We start from the raw sequence: 17,566 nt of genomic DNA, 5'->3' as shown, positions 1-17,566 counted from the left end.
TTATGCTTATATGCCAATGGTTATTTTGTATTTATGAAACATGTACAAACATATGAAAATATATATACATATAACTTCGTAATTTCTTGCCATAATTTTAGCAGAGTTCTGTATATCAGCAGCATGTAATAATGTTGATCCAAATATAGTGTGTTGTCTCCAAAGAGGTCTCATTTATTTCAAGTGGAACATCTATCAAATCAATTATTTTTTGTCTTTTTTTAATTTTGTTTGGGTACTTGTCTAACAATAACCAAGTTAAAATGTGCCTTACTTTGGGAAACATGGAGGTGTGGGGTGGTGTCTCAGAAACTTTTCCAAGTTTTATATAGTACTAAATTTTATTACATAGTACTAAATAATACTAATCTATGATTCTATAATTCTAGAAGACATATTTGGCTTTGCTGATTGTATTTTAGTTTTGAATAAGGGATGCCGCATCCTAGATAGTTTGCCTTTGCTTTGGAGGGGGAACGCTATTTGCAAGCATGCCTCACTTTCGTAGTACTTGTATACCATCTGTACTAATCTAACTGGAAACTGATGATATACATACCAGCTACAAAGTATTACTGGCATACAATTCATAGTATTTAACATCAAGACACATGCAAGCAAACAAATAAAAATAATTTAGTGATACTAACATGTAATATCAAGAATATCAAATCAGAAAAGGCAAACTGATAGCAAACTTATACTGAGATTTTGCAGTGTGGATATAGAGAATAGAACCTCTTAAGATGAGTGAAATTCGCCAAGAGTAATATGACAAAGAACACATATTTTTGCCATACTTTAGAGTCATTGAGGGTTTTTTTGCTGTAGTTTTTTTGGGGTAGAAAAGGACATTTTTTCAGATACAGGTTTTGTGGGATTCCGAGCTTAAAAAGATAACGCACAGGCAAAAGGAGATGCTGAAATTACTCATTAAAAGGCCAAAGTTACATAGCTGTAGGGCACATATTTCATCATATGAATTGCCTGGGTTTTGACAGTATTATGTACCTGATGAAATGCCTACTAGGGGAGAAAGAGAATGATGCCATAGACCAAGAGGTTAGAGAATTTCAAAGCAGCAGGAAGACGTAGCTTTATGTCCTCTATTTAAATGGGATTTAACAGAGTGGAAAACCCTTTCCTCAACTAAGTGACAATGTCCAGGAAGTTCAGGTAGGTGCTAGGGATGTGAGGAAATGGCAGCGAACAGATTTAGGTGCGCTTATACCTATCATATCTCCATTAAGCTCTTTACCACTCCACAAGAAAGAAGCCTCGTCAACCGATCACTGTATCTCTTTGCCCTCACTAAACTTACCAAGATACAAAAAGCTTCTATAAACAACATTAAAGAACAACTTTTGTCTTCACCACAATGCACCAGAAGGGAGGAGAAGTTAAAATATTGAGGAGAAAGGCAGACTGGAAAATTTTTTCTTATCTATTATACTGAGATCTGCAACACTTCTAGCTGTGATAGGCAAGGCAAGTTCCCTTTTGGCTTGCCACCAAATGGTGGATAAATTTAGCTAGTTCAGTACATGGACAAGAGGTGAGTCAGCTACCTGAAGACAGAAATCTCATTGTCTTGGGGATCCCATTTGTTCTGAAACACAGAGGCTTTTACACTACTGTGGTTTTAGCACTAGTGCATTTAAAATATACCAAGATACGGTACAATAGGAAGACCTGAATAGGAAAATTGTGAACTTTATGTAGTTACTAAATAATTGTGTTTAATCCTCCACGTCACATTCTAAATCACCTGGGGGCAAAAAAGTTATATAAACTCTGAAATTAAAAGCAATCAAAGAAGATGCCACGTAGTCACAGGTAATTTGAAAGCTATTTTCGCTGGAACAAGCTAAGATCTGTAAAATCCAGTTCAAAAGTATTGCAGTTGTAATGAGTACTTTATTCTTTTGTCACAAGACAAGACAGATCTTATGTCTGTCCGTTGACCTTTCTTTCCCTATATATGTTGGCTGAGCCGATTGGCAGAATTATTGTCAAATTTTACTTAGACCTTGAAAAATTTATCTGCTGAATATAGCAAAAATTTCTGTCCTTCTCCTGCTTGGAGTTACACTTCTGTTCTCACTCAGAGTTATGTCTTTTGACCCAGCTCTGAACCTTAAAGTGTTCATGTAACAAGGCATTGTGAGTTTTACCAATGTAGGCATTGGTACTTCAGAAAATCATTAACCTGTGAACCATTTCTGGAAGCCCCTCACCCATCTGCTCTGTGTCTGCGTGACCTCCGTAGATCAGTCACAATAAGGATTTAGGACCTGCCTTGTAGCACCAGGTCATCTCAAATACGGACTTGCCTGCAAATCAGCTTGTAGGAATTGTATAGCCATGTATTGTATAGCCACTTGTAGATGAGTGAGAAAAGCTGTGCGTCGCCTTCATCTGTCTACTCCGTCATCTCATATTTATCACAGGCGGCACACGCTTAGACAAAAATTTACTTCTCAAATAAGGAACTGGGTTGAGTGGGACTGTTAAAATCAATGTATGTAAAAATATGTGTACATTTATAAAAAAATACCTTCTAAAAGAAGCTTAGAAAGAATTGCAAGAGCAGATTTCATGAAACATTTTCCTAGGTTCGGCCAGGACAGGGTTAATTTTCACCAGAATCCGGGAAGGGACACAGCTGGGGGGGCTGACCCCACCTGGCCTAACAGAGCAGGGTGTTCCATACTGCCAAGTTTCAGCATCCGTGCAGGGACAGGAACAACTCTCACACATTGATGCAAAGCAGAGTCAGTTCACTTTATTGCTCCGCTTGCGTGGTTATATACATTTTTCATATCTGTAAACGAGATCACGCTTATTCGAATAAGCTACAGACATAAATCAAGCGCTGTTCACGTGCCCCATATTCCCTTATGACTGGTAACTATGCACTAGTGCCATTAGCAACAGACCGCCTCCACGTCCTTGAACACATCTTGTTTTTCCTAACCCACATCATGTGCACTATCAGAACTTTCTCAATTGTTATTCTTAACTGCCTTTTCCAGCGGCCTGTTCAGTTATGCTAACTGTTTTGCTTAAGCGGCCTAGTCATGCTAACTCTCAAGCTACATCAACCCCAACATCTCCCCCCTATTCTTTCAATAAAAAGCTAAGCTATCTTATTATTGCTTTAAAAACATTTGCTCAATTGGTGTTAGTTGTATCACAAAAAAATTTTTATTTTTTTTTTACAGTTGCCTCTAGTACCTTTTGTGTTATGCGTATTATACACGGAACCAATATAATCACTGCTTCCTCTGCATCTCCCCCTTTTTTATTTAATGAATTTAAAGCAAGTGCTACATTGACACCCCTAAGCATCACTATTGGCATTATGGTCCAATAACAGCCCCACTACAGAGCAATACTAAAAACGAACACAAGAACACAAATGGTAATAAAAAGACATATAGATGTGAAGTGCATACCATAACCTGTATTCATATTAATCACCTAGGATAAAATCAATGTATCTAAGGGTATAACTCATTAACTATATACAATACCTGCAGATCTCACCAAACCAAAGACGCAAAGGCAGTTACTTAGTCCAGACAAATCACAGAAACCAAATAAATCCATCAGAACACAGAAATACAAACACTATAACAACAAACACATAAAACCACACAATCATAGTCGTGACCACACATGCACAAATACACCAGGTTTTCAACATAAATCCAAATATTGCAAAGACTTATGAACAGACAAGGACTTACAGTAATATTCAACATTTAACAGACAAATTCCCAAGCCTTGGTTTCAGGAAGAGTACTCTCTTTTCAATTCTGTTTTAGGATGGGCGCTTTCCCTTCTCCCCAGGGATGTAGCCCAATGCTGTGAAGCTTTCAGTACGACTAACAGGCAGGCAACAAGAAACAATACTGGAAGAATGCCTTTGTCTTATTAATGGTCCCTGCTCAGAACTTTTTGGTCCGGGGATGAGAGATTCTCCCCAAGAATCCCTTGGTGCCGGCTGGAGGTCCTGCGATCCCTCGGACTATTGATGTTCAAGAGCAGGGTCCTAACGAATTCTACTGCAATAATTGAATTATACACACTTTTTCCAACCAAGACCTTGAATGTCAGGAAGATGGTTCTCGCCACGCCGCTTCTGGGTTGGGCCGGGCTGGCGCACTGGGATAGGGGAAGGGGGGGGGCCGGGCCACCCCACGCCACCGGTTGCCTGTGGGGGGCTGTGTGCCCCACCAGGTGTAAGGTTCGCTGATCCATCTAGCATGGTTGTTGCTGGCGCTGCAGGCTGTGCTGTGTCTGAGGGACTGAGCGGTATAATGCTGGAATTCGCCCTGCCTTGATCTCAGGTCGGGTACATCAATTGCTGTAGAGGGGCCCTGCTGTACACTTTTAGGGTGCCGGTTTTGCACCCCACTTCCCATTTCTCTGGATTTAAAGGATTGTGAGGTTCAGGCGGATTTACCTCCCGCATTTCTCGTGTTGGGTTAGGAATATCATCGTATGTGGGGTTAAATATTTCAAAAGACTGAGGCTCTGTCCTTGTTTTGGAGATAATAGTGGAGGAGTAGCAGCTGCTTCTAAGATAGTTTTAGAGCATTTAAAGCTGTATGCACTGATTTCCAAGTAATGATTTCCTCAGGGATTTTAAACTGCAAGACTTTGTTCTTTCAAAATTCTCTGTAAAATCTTTCAATTGAGCTTTCGTTCCTTTCAGCTGATCATGCTTTTGACAGCTCGAAAAACAGGGGCTAACTGTCACTCCTCTTTGTTGCCGACCTGCACAGAGTCCGTGATTCTCTGCCACACATCCAAGTCGAACAACCGATCTGTCGTTGCTATCAGCTTTCGTCAACGGTACCATAATAATAGTCCCGATATGTCTCCTTCAGTTAACGTTGGCTTCGTCTGCCAATTCCAGCAGAGTTTTCTGCGCCACCTTTTCCAACACTGATACAGTGGAATGCATACTGCCGATATTCACGCCCCCCCAGCGTGCCGCGGATCCGTTCCTGCCTCTCTCGGGCAGCCCGGCTTACCTCGTCACCGGCACTCCCCTGCCTTCTTCGGCTACGGTTTCTACGTTGGGGTCACCACAATGCCAAGTTTCAGCATCCGTGCAGGGACAGGAACGACTCTCACACATTGATGCAAAGCACAGTCAGTTCACTTATTGCTCCGCTTGCGTGTTTGTATACATCTTTCATATCTGTAAACGAGATCACGCTTATTTGAATAGGCTACAGACATAAATCAAGCGCTGTTCAAGTGCCCCATATTCCCTTATGACTGGTAACTATGCACTAACGCCAATAGCAACAGACCGCCTCCACATCCTTGAAGACACCTTGTTTTTCCTAACCCATATCACGTGCACTATCAGAAGTTTCTCAATTGTTATTCTTAACTGCCTTTTCCAGCGGCCTGTTCAGTTATGCTAACTGTTTTGCTTAAGCGGCCTAGTCATGTTAACTCTCAGGCTACATCAACCCCAACACATACCATGTGCCGTCATGCTGGTTTCCGGTGGGGGGGAGCTGGGGGCGGGAACTCTCTCGTGGCTCGGAAGGACACAGAAGCGGTCCGGTCCGGGAGAGCTGTTCTGTTCTGCGGGCTCTGTTCTGCTAGTTTGTTTTGCATATTCCACTTATCTGTATTGTTGTTGTTAGTTCCCTTTGTTTGCTGTTCTGTTAAACTGCCCTTATCCTGACTCACCGGTTTCTGCCTGTTTCTTTCCATTCTCCTCCGCACTGTGGCCGGGGGGAGGGGCGGCTGCATGGCACTTTTGTTGCCGGCCGCAGCCAAACCATAACATTCAATTTGGCGCCCAAGCATAGGGCAGGGATAACGGCAGGGCTGAGCAGCATGTGTTACAACAGCTTTCTTAGATTTTTGTTAATTTTTGTTATACACATTTAGTGTGTTAGTTCAATAGTCACCAGTAAAAAATTTTGCTGACTTTGATCAGATGGCTCTGGTATTTGAATCCTTATTTATTGTATGTGTTCGTTGCCGTGCTGTTTATTACCACGAGAAAAAGATCAGGATGACGATTTTGCCATACTGTATGATACTGATTTATGACATGATAATATCACTGTGCATGAAATTAGGCTTGTATTTGCATGCGGCACTGTGGTCATTTCCGTACCTCGGATCCTATGTCTTAGAATTTGTTAATAATCAAATCCAGTCTGTGAGGAAAACTGGAGGGGATACCTTCCCCCACTCTTTCACCCCCCCTCTCTCCCTCAGGCTAGTCCTAAGGGCTTTTGAGAATTTCGAGTACCCGTGGGATGCTCTGGCCAGCGGGTTTCTATTGTTCTGCCTCCTGAATGGGTTTTGGGTCTTGTTTAGGGTTAAACAAATAGCTAAGAACATCGTGCAGAGATCTGCCCCGGGGCTGGATAGCTGTGAGTGGCTGGGTGTGTGGGACAGCATGGGCAGGTGTCTAGATCAGCAGGCACCCCCGGTGTTTTTGAAACTTACCCCTGAACAAGTGGAGGATCCCGACAAACTAGTAAAATATCTGCAAAAAGCGTGCTGTCACCCTGGGAACTCCAGAGAGACACAAATCACCTCAATGTGCTGGGGTCTGGCCCATGCCTACCGAGCCATGTTCAACACTGTTTCAGTGCCTTAAAGGGGAAAGGGGGGGAAGCGAAGCGGCAGGCACTGCGAGTGGTGCTGCCCCCCCAGTCGGCCCTGCAACCCCTCCGGCCCAGGAGGCAGTCATAGCGCCCCTGACCGGCACCACCGCTGCCACTGCCACAGCTGCAGGGGCTGCCCCAGTTTCCCCAGAGGGCACAGCAGCTGCTTCAGCCACAGTTCCAGCAGCAGGCATCGCAGTTGAGCCCGATGACCAACCTCCGCAGGTAGCAGTTGTCCCTGTAAAGCTAAAGAAAGACTGAAAGAAAGCAGATTGCTCCGGGAGGGATGACGATGAGCCAGAGTCATCGCGGGAAATAGAGACAGAGATCATCACCCGGTCCCTGTCCCTGAGTGAGCTGAGAGATATGCGGAAAGATTGCAGCTGCCACCTAGGTGAGTACATTGTCACCTGGCTGCTGCGCTGCTGGGATAACAGGGCCAGCAGCTTGAAATTAGAGGGCAAGGAAGCCAAGCAGCTGGGATCCCTAGCCACAGAAGGGGGAATACACAAGGCCACTGGGAAAAAGGAAAAAGTCCTCAGCTTCTGGAGGAGGCTTCTGTCAGGCGTGAGGGAGAGGTACCCCTTCAGTGACGATTTTGTATGTTATCCTGGCAAGTGGACCAATATGGAAAGGGGAATCCAGTACTTGAGAGAATTTTCTGTGCAGGAGCTGGTTTACTATGAACGAGACAATAATCAATTACCCACAGACCCAGATGAAGTCCAGTGCATAGCATCTATGTGGAGGAAGTTTGTGCGGAGCACTCCCTCCTCATATGCCAACTCACTGGCAGTTGTAAACTGGAAAGGTAAGGAGGCACCAGCAGTGGATAAGGTGGCTGTCCGACTCCAGCAATATGAGGAAAGTCTCTCTTCCTCCCTCGTCTCAGCTGTGAATAAATTGTCCTGGCAGTTCTAGTAATTCAAAGAGGATATGTCCTACTCCCCACCTGTACGGGCCAGCATCTCAGTTATTAGAGGCAAGAGTTTCTCTGCTCAGGAGAGAGAATACAGAGACTACACACCACGGGGCACCCTGTAGTTTTACCTGCGTGATCATGGACAGGACATGAGGAAGTGGGATGGAAAACCCACCTCAAGTCTAGAGGCACGAGTGCGTGAGCTGTGAGGTAAAACAATCACCAAAGGGGATTCTGTTAAGAAAAATGCCGCTCCAGTTTCCAGCAGCCAGCTCTCCAGAACAGGTAGACAGTTCTATCTTGATTCTGATACTCTGGAAGGGACCTCCAAGTCATTCTTACAGCAGGTGAGCAGCAAATTCTCTGACGAGGATTAGAGGGGCCCTGCCTCCAGCCAGGTGGAGGAAAGGGACAACCGCGTTTATTGGACGGTGTGGATTCGGTGGCCTGGCACGTCAGATCCACAAGAGTATAAAGCTCTAGTGGACACTGGTGCACACTGTACTTTAATGCCATCAGATTTCAAAGGGTCAGAGTCCATCTGCATTTCGGGAGTGACAGGGGGGTCCCAAGAGTTGAGTGTATTGGAGGCTGAAGTGAACCTCACTGGGCAGGACTGGCAGAAGCACCCCATTGTAACTGGCCCCGACGCTCCGTGCATCCTTGGGATAGACTATCTTAGGAGAGGGTATTTCAAGGACCCAAAGGGATATCGGTGGGCTTTTGGCATAGCTGCTTTGGAGACGGAAGAAATTAAACAGCTGTCCATTTTGCCTGGTCTCTCAGAGGATCCTTCCGTTGTGGGGTTGCTGAGGGTTGAAGAACAACAGGTGCCAATCGCAACAACAACGCTGCACCGGTGACGGTATCATACCAGCCAAGACTCCCTTAGCCCCTTTCATCTGCTGATCTGCCAGCTGGAGAGTCAAGGAGTGATCAGCAAAACTCGCTCACCCTTTAATAGTCCCATATGGCCAGTGAGAAAATCTACTGGAGAGTGGAGACTGACAATAGACTACCGTGGCCTGAATGAAGTCACAGCACTACTGAGTGCTGCCGTGCCAGACATGTTAGAACTTCAGTATCAGCTGGAGTCAAAGGCAGCCAAGTGGTATGCGACAATTGACATCGCTAATGCATTCTTCTCCATCCCTTTGGCAGCAGAGGGCAGGCCACAGTTTGCTTTCACCTGGAGGGGCATCCAGTACACCTGGAATCTACTGCCCCAGGGGTGGAAACACAGTCCCACCATTTGCCATGGACTAATCCAGACTGCACTGGAAAAAGGTGAAGCTCCAGAGCATCTGCAGTACATCGATGACATCATTGTATGGGGTGACACAGCTGAGGAAGTTTTTGAGAAAGGGGAGAAAATTGTTCAGATCCTTCTTAAAGCCGGTTTTGCCATTAAGCGAAGTGAAGTCAAGGGACCTGCGCAAGAGATCCAGTTTTTGGGGATAAAATGGCCAGATGGGCGCCGTCAAATCCCAATGGATGTCATCAACAAAATAGCAGCTATGTCTCCACCAACCAGCAAAAAGGAAGCACAGGCCTTCCTGGGTGTTGTGGGTTTTTGGAGGATGCACATCCCAAATTACAGCCAGATTGTAAGTCCTCTGTACCACGTGACCCGGAAGAAGAATGATTTTGAGTGGGGCCCTGAGCAACGACAGGTGTTTAAACAGGTTAAACAGGAGATAGTTCATGCCGTAGCCCTTGGTCCAGTCCGGTCAGGGCAAGATGTTAAAAACTTGCTCTACACCACAGCCGGGGACAATGGCCCAACCTGGAGTCTCTGGCAGAAAGCACCAGGGGACACTCGAGGTCGACCCCTGCGGTTTTGGAGCCACGGATACAAAGGATCCGAGGCCCGCTATACTCCCACTGAAAAAGAGATTCTGGCAGCATATGAAGGCGTTCGAGCTGCTTCAGAAGTGGCCGTCACTGAAGCACAGCTCCTCCTAGCACCAAGATTGCTGGTCCTGGGGTGGATGTTCAAATAGAGGGTCCCCTCTATGCATCATGCCACCGATACTACGTGGAGTAAGTGGGTCGTGCCGATCACCCAGCGCGCCTGAATGGGAAACCCCACTCGCCCAGGAATTCTGGAGGTAATCATGGACTGGCCAGAAGGCAAAGATTTTGGAGCATCGCCAGAGGAGGAGGTGACATGTGCTGAAGAGGTCCCACTGTATAACAAGCTGCCAGAAGATAAGAAACAGTATGCCCTGTTCACGGATGGGTCCTGTTGCATTGTGGGGAAGCAGCGAAGGTGGAAGGCTGCTGTATTGAGCCCTACACGACAAGTCGCGGAAACTGCCGAGGGAGAAGGTGACTCCAGCCAGTTTGCAGAGGTGAAAGCCATCCAGCTGGCTTTAGACATTGCCAGTCGAGAGAAGTGGCCAGTGCTCCATCTTTACACCGACTCTTGGATGGTGGCCAATGACTTGTGGGGGTGGCTGCAGCAATGGAAGAAGAACAACTGGCAGCGCAGAGGCAAACCTATCTGGGCTGCCCCATTGTGGCAAGACATTGCTGCCCGTCTGGAGCAGTTGGTTGTAAAAGTTCATCACGTGAATGCCCGCATCCCTAAGAGTCGGGCCACTGAAAAACATCAGAACAACCACCAGGTAGATCAGGCTGCTAAGATTGAAGTGGCTCAGGTGGATCTGGACTGGCAACATAAGTGTGAACTGTTTATAGCTCGGTGGGCCCATGACACCTCGGGCCACCAAGGAAGAGACGCAACATACCGATGGGCTCGTGACCGAGGGGTGGAGTTGACCACGGACACCATCGTGCAGGTTATCCATGAATGTGAAACATGCGCTGCAATCAAGTAAGCCAAGCGGGTAAAGCCTCAGTGGTATGAAGGACAATGGCTAAAATATAAATATGGGGAGGCTTGGCAGATTGACTACATCACACTGCCACAAACCCGCCAAGGCAAGCGCTATGTGCTCACAATGGTGGAGGCCACCACCGGATGGCTGGAAACCTCCCCTGTGCCCCATGCCACCACCCGGAATACCATCCTGGGCCTTGAAAAGCAAGTCCTGTGGCGACATGGCACTCCTGAAAGAATTAAGTCGGACAACGGGACTCACTTTCGCAACAGCCTCATAGACACCTGGGCCAAGGAACGTGGTATCGAGTGGGTGTATCACATCCCCTAGCATGCACCAGCCTCTGGAAAGATCGAGCGGTACAATGGGCTGCTAAAAACCACTTTGAGGTCAATGGGGGGAGGGACTTTCAAAAACTATGATACTCATTTAGCAAAGGCCACCTGGTTGGTGAATGCCAGAGGATCCACCAACCGGGCTGTTGTTGCCCAAGCAAAACTTCCACGCCCTGTAGAAGGGGATAAAGTCCTTGTAATGCACTTGCGGAACATGTTAGGGAAGCCAGTTTGGGTTAGTCCTGCCTCAGGCAAAGGCAAGCCCGTCCACGGGATTGCTTTTGCTCAAGGACCTGGGTGTACCTGGTGGGTAATGCGGAAGGATGGGGAAGTCCGATGTGTACCTCATGGGAATTCGATTTTGGGCAAGAATAGTCCATAAATAAATTGTATAAAGTTAATTTTTAAATAACCCTGTCACTGTCTGTTATCACTATTACAATTGTTATATGTTAGACCAGTAGTAGCATAGTAAGAATCGTCCAGATTAAAAAGGATGGACTTTTTTGATGAAAACCTAGCAGAGTACAGCGATGATGGGACCGGACCTGGTTTTGAATAACTGGCACCCAGCAACTTCATAAAGATCAACATCTCCTGCAGACTGTGGGCACGGGTCACACCGGATACATCAGCTGTGAGCTCCGGATGCAGCAAGTGAGCGCCCATCACCACACATCACCTCTCCTGCCACGGAAGACCATTACAACCGATGGAGCCCGAAGTCGTGAATTTAATGAACTCAACGGACACTTTAGAGTGATGATCCATACACTAAGGGAATGATATCTGGAGACAGGAGAAGTGGTGGTGATCAACTGGACAATGGGGGACTTGGGCATGACATAGATGGTATGGAATAAGGGGTGAATAATGTCCTGGATTTGGCCACGACAAGGTTATTTTTCACTGGAATCCAGGAAGGGGACACAGCCGGGCAGGCTGACCCCACCTGGACAAACAGAGCCGGGTATTCCATACCATGTGCCGCCATGCTGGGTTCCACTGGGGGGGAGCTGTGGGGGGGGAACTCTCTCACAGCTCGGAAGGGCGCAGCGGCTGTCCGGTTCGGGAGAGCTGTTCTGTTCTGCGGGCTCTGTTCTGTTAGTTTCTGTTGTGTATTCTCCTTATCTGTATCATTGTTGTTCCTGTTCCCTTTGTTTGCTATTGTGTTAAACTGCCCTTATCCCGACTCACCAGTTTCTGCCTGTTTCTTTCCATTCCCCTCCGCACCGCGGTGGAGGGAGGTGCAGCCACGTGGCGCTTTTGTTGCCGACCGCAGGCAAACCATAACAAACGTTCTTTAAATTTATGAAAAACATAGGTCTTTCTGAAAAATATTAGCCCACTTGTTACTTTTTATAAATTTAAACTCCCATTTCCTCTTCTGTCAAATATACAGACAACCTTAAAATCCCCACCTCTCATTATGTGAAACTCAAACCAGTTCCTCTGCACGGTTTCCATCTCAACTTACTCAGTGGGATTAAGTGACATGGAAAGTGTGAGAGTCCTTGGCAGACTAATCTTTCAGTTGAGTTTCACACAGAAAAAGAAGCAGCATTCTCTAAAATTCGACTTCTGTACTTTGACATTCTCTGAAATTAGACAAGATTCCTTTGCCAAGAGTGCTAAGAGGTCTCAAAGGATAAGTTAATAATTCAAAGGAAGGAACAGCCTCTAAATTTACATCTCCTGAACACGTACTACAGACACAACACTTCAAAACAAAACAATTACATTAATACAGTTTCACTGGTAAAAAGCCTGAGCAATGAACTGGCAAATCAGTCTCCCTAATCTCAGACCTATCACTGTGTTTACGCGCTGTTTATCAATATGGTATCAGACTACTTAATCAGGCAAATCTAGTTTAATGGGGAATTTTATAGTGGAATATAGCACTGATTTAATGGAACTCTGGGTACAGTTTACTTTCAAACTTTTAGTTTTGATGGAGTTTTACCTCCATCCCATCAGTGGCAGGGGACAGCACTGAAAGGGGCAGGAAAACTCACCTGGTTAACAGGTGGCTCAGGGACTGGTGCCATCGGTCAAATTTTGGCTTTTTTGATCATGGGGAGGTATACACAGCACCGGGCCTGCTGGCAACAAGTGGAGCTCAGCTATCACAAAGGGGGAAAAGAATTCTTGGCCACGAGCTGGCGGGGCTCATTGAGAGGGCTTTAAACTAGGTTCGAAGGGGGAAGGGGATATTGCCCAGCTCACTAGGGATGAGCCTAGGCTTGGAGTGCCAAGGCCAGGGGTGAGATTGACAGCCCAGCTCAAGTGTGTTTACACCAATGCACGTAGTATGGCCAATAAACAGGAGGAGCTGGAAGCCATTATACAGCAGGACGGCTACGACTTGGTCGCCATCACAGAAACGTGGTGGGACAACTCGCATGACTGGCATGCTGTCATAGATGGCTACAGACTCTTTAGGAAAGACAGGTCAACAAGGAGAGGTGGGGGAGTTGCTCTATATGTGAGGGAGCAACTGGAATGCATTGAGCTTGGCCTGGGGGCAAGTGAAGAAGGAGTTGAAAGCTTGTGGGTTAGAATTAAGGGACAGGCTCACATGGGTGACATTACGGTGGGTGTATACTACAGGCCACCTGACCAGGAGGAGGAGGTTGATGAAGCCTTCTACAGGCAGCTGCAAGCAGCCTCACAGTCACAGGCTCTGGTTCTCATGGGGGACTTCAACCACCCTGACATCAGCTGGGAAGACCATACAGCTAGGCAGGCGCAATCCAGGAGGTTCCTACAGAGCATCAATGATAACTTTCTGATGCAAGTGGTGGAGGAACCAACAAGGAAAGGCGCGCTGCTGGACCTCGTGTTAACAAACAAGGAGGGACTGGTGGAGGACGTGAAGGTTGGAGGTAGACTCGGCTGCAGTGACCATGAAATGGTCGAGTTCAGGATCCTGCAGGGAGGAAGCAGGGCGATAAGCAGGATCAAAACCCTGGACCTCAGGAGGGCTGACTTTGCCCTCTTCAAGGAGCTACTGGGAGGAATCCCGTGGGCCAGGGCTCTCGAAGGCAGGGGGGTCCATGAGTGCTGGTCGCTTTTTAAACAACACTTCTTCCATGCACAGGAGCAATGCATCCCCCTGAGAAAGAAATTTAGCAAAGGAGGCAGGAGACCTGCATGGTTAAACAAGGAGCTTCTAGCGGAGATCAGGCAGAAGAGAAAGGTGCATGGCATGTGGAAAGAGGGACAGGCCACTTGGGAAGAGTACAGAAATGTAGTGAGAGCATGCAGGGATGCGACGAGGAAGGCCAAGGCCCACCTGGAATTGAAGCTGGCAAGGGATGTCAAAAACAACAAGAAGGGCTTCTTCAACTACATCAGCAGCAAAAGGAAGGCTAGGGACAACGTGGGGCCGCTGCTGAATGAGGCGGGTGTCCTGGTGACGGAGGATGCGGAGAAGGCAGAGCTACTGAATGCCTTCTTTGCTTCAGTCTTCAGTGCTAAGACTGGCCCTCAGGAATCCCAAGCCCCGGAGGTAAGAGAAGAAGCCTACAGAGAGGACGACTTTCCCTTGGTCGAGGAGGACTGTGTGAGGGATCGCTTAAGCGATCTGGATGTCCACAAATCCATGGGCCCCGACGGAATGCACCCACGAGTGCTGAGGGAGCTGGCGGATGTCATTGCTGAGCCACTCTCCATCATCTTTGAGAGGTCCTGGAGGACTGGAGAGGTGCCCGAGGACTGGAGAAAGGCCAATGTCACTCCAATCTTCAAAAAGGGCAAGAAGGAGGACCCAGGGAACTACAGGCCGGTCAGCCTCACCTCCATCCCGGGAAAGGTGATGGAGCAGCTTATCCTGGAGGCCATCATCAAGCAAGTGGAAGAAAAGAAGGTTATCAGGAGTAGTCAGCATGGATTCACCAAGGGGAAATCATGCCTGACCAATCTGATAACTTTCTATGATGACATGACTGGCTGGGTAGACGAAGGGAGAGCTGTGGATGTTATCTACCTTGACTTCAGCAAGGCTTTCGACACAGTCTCCCATGATATCCTCCTGGGGAAGCTGAGGAAGTGTGGGCTGGATGAGTGGTCGGTGAAGTGGATAGAGAACTGGCTGAATGGCAGAACTCAGAGGGTTGTCATCAGCGGCGCTGAGTCTAGTTGGAGGCTGGTGAGAAGTGGTGTCCCTCAGGGGTCAGTACTGGGCCCAGTCTTGTTTAACTTCTTCATCAACGACCTGGATGAAGAGTTAGAATGTACCCTCAGCAAGTTTGCTGACGACACCAAACTGGGAGGTGTGGTAGATACACCGGAAGGCTGTGCTGCCATTCAGCGTGACCTGGATAGGCTGGAGAGCTGGGCAGAGAGGAACCTGATGAGGTTCAACAAGGGCAAGTGCAGGGTCCTGCACCTGGGGAGGAACAACCTCATGCACCAGTACAGGCTTGGGGTGGACCTGCTGGAGAGCAGCTCTGCGGAGAGGGACCTGGGTGTCCTGGTGGACGACAGGTTAACTATCAGCCAGCAGTGTGCCCTGGCTGCCAAGAAGGCCAATGGGATCCTGGGGTGCATCAAGAAGAGTGTGGCCAGCAGGACAAGGGAGGTTCTCCTTCCCCTCTACACTACCCTGGTGAGGCCTCATCTGGAGTACTGTGTCCAGTTCTGGGCTTCCCAGTTCAAGAAAGATGAAGAGCTACTGGAGAGAGTCCAGCGGAGGGCTACAAGGATGGTGAGGGGACTGGAGCATCTCCACTACGAGGAGAGGTTGAGGGAACTGGGCTTGTTCAGCCTGAAGAAGAGAAGGCTGCGAGGGGACCTTATAAATGCCTACAAATATCTGAAGGGTGGGTGTCAGGAGGATGGGGCCAAGCTCTTTTCAGTGGTGCCCAGTGACAGGACAAGGGGTAATGGGCACAAACTGAGGCACAGGAAGTTCCGTCTGAACATGAGGAGGAACTTCTTCTCTCTGAGGGTGACGGAGCACTGGAACAGGCTGCCCAGGGAGGTTGTGGAGTCTCCTTCTCTGGAGATATTCAAGACCCGCCTGGACAAGGTCCTGTGCAGCCTGCTGTAGGTGACCCTGCTTCAGCGGGGGGGTTGGACTAGATGACCCACAGAGGTCCCTTCCAACCCCTACTATTCTGTGATTCTGTGATTCAACAATAAAAAAATCCAAATACAATAAATACAGTTCTTGTAAATTTTTGCGCATTCATTTTGAGAAATAAATTAATTGATAACACAGTCACATAAGCTAAACTTTTAAAAGTACTACAATATATCTGTAGACAACAAATTCTGAAAATGTAATTTATGTATTCATAACTGTTTCAAATCAGAAATGAGGTTTCTAACCAGAAATAAGTCACACACCAGAGGTATTCAACTCTAAAAATACTAGTCATGGATAAAAACCCTAAAATCATCTTATATTAAATTTTTTAATTAAAAAAAACCCCAAATATTTTCAAGTTTTTAAATTCAAGTTTAATTCCAAAAATTCATACAGTGGAGGGGGGAAAGAAAAACTATTATGTATTTTCACTCTTTTAAACTTTAAAGAAAACTTTAATGGAAGGAAATGTCAATCAGGACATGATACTACCTGTTTTAAGGTATTCTGAATTGAGGTTTCTGTGAGTGAGATGAGCAAGCATGGGTCTTTTCACTTTTAAGTAATTGTTTAACTGTTTTGAACAAGACAGTATTAAAGCAAGAGGGATAATGCCCACTGTTAAGTACCACTACATGAAGAACATTAGGTTTTTGGATGGTCCTGACAAATATCTTCCTCACAAGATTTTCCGTGATTATCTGACTCTTCATCATATTATAAAAACCCTCAAAGGTTTCTCTTAGCCTGAGACAGCATCCTTTTGTGGCTGGCGGCAGAAATAATCTTCAGGATGTTTGATGCTTTAATATGGGAAGCCACAACAATGAATGATTTTACCACTTTTAACCAACAGTTTCACTTTTGTATTGAGCTAGGGGTGTTCTGAGGTTCCTCAACATACTTGAGTCAAGCTATATAACAAGGATGCTTCAGACAGAAGAATCAGACAAAAACATATACTCTTCCCAATGATAAGAGGGCAAAAACTGGAGGATTAATAGTTCGTGGAACTTACCCAACTTCAAAAGTGTGCTGGGGTTTTAGAGATGAGCAAAAGAAGAAGCTGGAAAATATTTTATCTTAGCAAAGCAGCTAACTCAGTTCTGCAGGGTAGTAAGGCTACCTCTTCATCTATTACGCAAGAAGTAGGGGTCAGAAAAAATAATTTAGTCTGAGGGTTCCAACTCCTAGTGTTTAAAGGCATATTTTCACTCACATGTAGTCATCCTAGGAAGAGTAAGACTTAAACCTCTGACTCTTTTTCAACTAGATACATGGTGAGCTAATATGTGTGTTGATCCATAAAAGTATAGATGAACATAAAAGACAAATCACAAAAAAAACATGGAAATAACCAATCCAATGTTCATAAAGCTCATCATAGGTCTATATTACAAAGTCATGACATTGAGATAACAGTTTTGTACTTAAGCACTTATATGATCTCTAACTACACATTCTGCAGTTGCATAAGAATGGTGATTTTGACTGTGAGAGCTTTGTTCAAAAACTTTTTTTAGAATTATGTTTTGTCAAAGGAAAAATTTATGTGAAAACTTTTTAGCTCTTTACTAAGGAGAGTGGGAGGCTTTTCAAGTTCTCAAATTGACTAAATGGAACTTTTCTTTCCTCTGTTCAGAATGACTTATTATTTAGACAGCCTGTTTATTTTATGAAAAATGAGTACAAAACAAGACATTAGAAAGCCA

Source organism: Opisthocomus hoazin, chromosome 1, assembly GCF_030867145.1.
Source record: "Opisthocomus hoazin isolate bOpiHoa1 chromosome 1, bOpiHoa1.hap1, whole genome shotgun sequence".
Lineage (NCBI taxonomy): Eukaryota > Metazoa > Chordata > Aves > Opisthocomiformes > Opisthocomidae > Opisthocomus > Opisthocomus hoazin.
Note: the sequence above shows the minus strand (reverse complement) of the source record.